Source organism: Gossypium hirsutum, chromosome D04 (assembly GCF_007990345.1).
Source record: "Gossypium hirsutum isolate 1008001.06 chromosome D04, Gossypium_hirsutum_v2.1, whole genome shotgun sequence".
NCBI classification, from domain to species: Eukaryota; Viridiplantae; Streptophyta; class Magnoliopsida; order Malvales; family Malvaceae; genus Gossypium; species Gossypium hirsutum.
Window position 1 is genome coordinate 11811120 of NC_053440.1, and position 4558 is coordinate 11815677.

At 40.8% G+C, this 4558-nt stretch overlaps 1 long non-coding RNA gene across 1 annotated transcript; it reads left to right on the forward strand.

Annotated features, from left to right (window-relative positions):
- The first annotated feature begins 6 nt into the window (after positions 1–6).
- On the forward strand, positions 7–3656 carry LOC107955129 (uncharacterized). The gene is made up of 2 exons (XR_001699812.2): positions 7–731; positions 998–3656. It is a non-coding gene; the product is annotated as an uncharacterized lncRNA (long non-coding RNA).
- Positions 3657–4558: the final 902 nt, after the last annotated feature.

The following is a 4558-nucleotide window of genomic DNA, read 5'->3' on the forward strand; positions in this document are numbered from 1 at the left end:
CTTCTGATCAGGGTGTCTGTTCCGTTCGAAGTAGAAGGTGGGACGTCTATGCTCTTTCTTGGTGTTCTTTAAAGACTGGTCCCCTTAAGCTTGCGTTCGCCTCTTGATCGGTGTTGATGCGACTGTGTGGTTTTGCTTCGTTCTCTTCTTGTTTTCCTTTCTGTTGGTGAACTGATCGGGGGGTAATTCGCTCTCGGTGTTTTGGGGTGGACGTTTTCTTGGTTTCTCTTTGACGGCTGGTGCATCTGGGCTAGTGTTGCTTCGAATTGCTGGTGGAGGTCCTCCTGCCCGGGCTTCTCCTCGGTTCTTTTTTTTTTCTCGTTTAGTTTTTTCTGCTTTTTGTTTTTTGTTTTAGTTTTTCTGTTTTGTATATGGACTGTATAAGGGACTGTTTAATTTTGTTTTGGTGAGATTTTTCCCTTTTGTTTCGTTGCTTTGTTCTTGTGATTGCTTGGTTTTTTCGATTGTTTTCTGTTCATGGTGTTTTTCTGCTGTAGTTTTAAGTTTCTTTCTTATTGTTTGGTTCTTGTGCGGTTTGCTCTACTTTCTTGTGTCTTTTGTCTTTGATGTCGTGGTTCAGTGGCTCTTTCCGGCGGGGGTTGGGGGAGGTGGCCCCTGTTTCGATTTGATGTTCTTGGCGCTGTTTTCTTCGACGGAGTGCGCACCTAACACGGGTGGTGATACGGGGCTGGCGGTGGAGGCCTTCTTGCTCGTGCTGCCTTCTTCATTCGGTATTCTGTTTATTTTATTCATTTTTTGCATTTCCCTGTAAAGCTAGTTTTATTGTTTGGGTTGTAAAAGGACTGTACAGGGACTGTTTTTATTTTTTCATTGAGCCTTATTCTCTTTGTTATTGTTTTGGCTTGGCCTGCTGGGTGATTGCATGATTATTGCTGAACTGATTTTCTTTCATTGTTTTTACTGTCTTTTTTTGGGATTTTTCTGCGTTTCATTTTTGGTTTTGTGGTCTTTACTTGGCTGTGGTGGAGGGTGGTAGCCTTCCGTGATTGGTTTTTTTTCAGCTGTGGGTTCGGTGGGGTTGTGTTTCTGTCTTAAGCGGTGGGCTGGTCCTGGTTTGGTGTGATCCGTTTGAGTGTTGCTGGGTTGGGGTGCGATGGCTGACGAGTTAAATGACTTGCTAGCGAATCTTAAGTTTTCAGAATCTCAAAAAGAAAGGGTGGTCTGCCAAGGCTCGACAAAATCAGACATGTAGGGATTTAAAGCTTGGGATGTTGGGAAATTTATGTCGGGGGAAAAGATTAATCGAGAGGCGATGAATCGGGTGCTAAAATCACTATGATACAGGTTAACTTTGTGGCTATGATAGGTGGTCTGTTTTTGGTGAAATTCGGCTCGAGGGATGATTGGGATAGGATCCTTAATTTGGCCTATTGGAGTTTTGATCAAAGCTTATTTTCCATGATCCCTTTTGTGAACGGACAAGATACGAGTTGCTACAACTTTATTTATGTGCCTTGGGTTCGAATTTTCAATATTCCATTGAAAAAAATGGATCGCCAGGTGGCCTTTGATGTTGGGAAAGCCGTAGAAGAGGTTTTGGCCGTCAATTGGAGGGATAAGGATGGATGTTGGGTGGAGTATATTAAAATAAGAGTTAAATTGGACATCTCTAAATCATTGAGGTGGGTGGTTTATTTGGTTGGGGCTGATGGAGAAGAGATTTTGTGTACTATCAAGTATGAATGTCTTCCAACTTTCTACTATTTGTGTGGTTGTATAGGACATCACACTTATAAATATAAACAGTATGAAAGGGTCAAATGGGTTGAAAATTTGAAATTTCAATTTGGGAATTAGTTAAGGGCCCAAATAGGGCAACCAAATGTGGGCATGGGCATATGACGGAATGAGATTGAAACTTTTGAGGTTGGGAGTGGACATGAAGGGGGAAGGTTTAAAAGCACAGCTGGTAAGGGTGATTACGTGATGGGACGGAGGGGGAAGGATTTGACTAGGACAAGGGATGAGATATCATATTCTTGCTCCCTGTTAGGTATGCGTATTGATCGGATTAGGTGAATTCGAAATAAACATAAGAGTAAGGTTGGGAACGGAGAAGCTATTGATGAGATCCCGATAAGAATGGTCCGTAGAAAATTATCCGAGGAAGGGTCTCCCCTCAAGGCGGCGATTGGCGATCAACCCCGCCCAGAACCCTGCGACAGCTTGTGAGTTGAGACAGCTTCTTGCTGTCAATGACCCTGATATTGTTTTTCTGAGTGAAACTTAGCTTCGGGCTAACGAGTTTGAGCGTATTTGGGTTCGTTTTGAAATGGATGGTTGTTTTGTTGTGGATTAGGATGGTCATAAAGGTGGTATTGTTTTATTATGGAGGGATAGAGTTGACGTGACTATTTAGAATTACTCTGAGCAGTGGATTATATGGTTAAGATGGAGGGGAATGATTAGATTCGTTTTATGGGATTCTATGGTTACCCTTGTCGTGGAGCACTCTTCGAAGGGTTAGGACATTTATGATTGGGGATTGGGTTATTGGGGGTGATTTCAATGAGGTGATGGATGATGCAGAGAAGTGTGGGGGGAGACGCAGACCTAGAGTGGCCATGGATAATTTCCAGATGGTTATGGATAAGCTTGCTTTGGTTGATGTCAAGCCCGATAAGGGGTGGTTTACTTAGACAAACAATTGCGAGGGGAATAGGAAGGTTAGGGAACGTCTTGATAGATTCTAGGTTTCAGCTTTTTGGTTGGGCCCTATCCTTTTTTTATCCTCAAGTGTGTTTTGTCAGACTTGCTCGGACCATTGCTCGGACCATAATGCTATCCTGCTTGATACTCTGGATAGAAAGCCGAGGGAGGACATGAGGGATCCGAGGCTATCTTTCCAGTTTGAGGCTTGTTGGGCCAAGGAGAACGAGGCTAAGGATATGATCAAAAGAGTTTGGGATTAGTGTAATGGGGATGTGTTGACTGGAATTGACCGTATCCGCTTTCATTTAGGTAGATGACAGTTTAGGCGATTTAAAAAGGGCAAGATCGCATGCGGAGCTTAATTGATAGGATTGATAAACTTATGGATGAGTCGTTGTTGAAGTCCAATGTTGAGAGATTGCGAGCCTCTTAGGTGGATTGGGTAGCTTGTATGTGGAGGAGGAGAGGTATTAGGCTCAGAGGTTTCGAATTTAGTGGCTTAAAGAGGGAGACCGGAGCACCTGTATCTTTCCTGTTTGGGTTTTCAGGAGAAATAAAAAAAATAGGATTGAGGGTTTGCATGACTAATGGTAATTGGATTTCTCATCTTTGAGGTGTTCGCCAAGTGGCTTGGGAATACTTTTACTCTCTTTTTAAAACTGAGGCTTGTGGTAACCTTGAGAGGGCATTGGTTTTGATCCCAAATTGTATCACTTCTGATATGAATGGTGCGTTGGATAGTTGTGTGTCAGATAATGAGCTCATTGAAGCTGTTAATTAAATGGATCCTTGCAAGGCTCTAGGTATTCATGAGCTTTCAGACCTTTTTTATAAGGAAAATTGAGAGGTGGTTGGTAAGGATGTGCTCCAACTTTGTCATGAGGTTTTGGATGGGCATAGAGACATCAATGATATTAATGAAATCATTATTGTTCTTATCCCCAAATTTGATGATCCTAAGAATATGATTCACTTTTAGCCCATCAATCTTTGTAGGGTTATCTACAAGATGATTTCTAGGGTCTTAGCTAGTAGATTAAAAACTGTTCTTTCGGCTTGCATCAATCAGAACCAGAGTGCTTTTGTGCCAGTAGGGGTGTGCAAAATTCGGGTAAAACCAAAAAAATTCGGTTAACTGACCAAATTCGATTAATCGGTCGGTTAACCGAATTTTTTCGGTCGGGGGTCGGTTAATAGGCCCACTATTCACCTAAACCCAATCCAAACTCAAGTATTCAACCCAACCCAATTACCCAACCCAATCATAAAAATTACAAATAATTTAATAAATAAAATAAAATTCTAAAACTAAAACTAAAGTCTAAAAGCCTAAAAATAATTTAATTATGTAGTGATTCAATTCAGTTATTTTGATTAATTCTGTTAATTCGGGTAATTTGGTTAATTTTTAACCAAAAATAAAAAATATATAATTTTCGGTCAATCGACCGAATTAACCAAAAAAATTTCGGTTTGGTTAATTTTTTTTGAAAAATTTCGGTTCGGTTAACAGTTAAAGATTTTAAAAGGTCGGTTAATTCGGTTAATGTTATTTCGGGTCGGTTAACCGAATGAACACCCCTATGTGCCAGCGCATATGATTCATAATACTTTTCTAATTGCCCACGAGTTTTTGCATTACCTCTGGAGTTCTAAAAATTGGTCAAATAAAGGGTTTGTTATTAAGCTTGACATGAGTAAAGCTTATGACCATGTTGAATGGGAATTTTTAGAGAAAGTAATGATCTATATGGGGTTTTTTGTTTCTTGGGTCACTTTGGTTATGTAGTGTGTCCGTACTGTAAGCTACGTTGTTAAATGTAGGGTGTTCATTCGGTTAACCGACTCGAAATAGCGATAACCGAATTAACCAACCTTCCAAAAT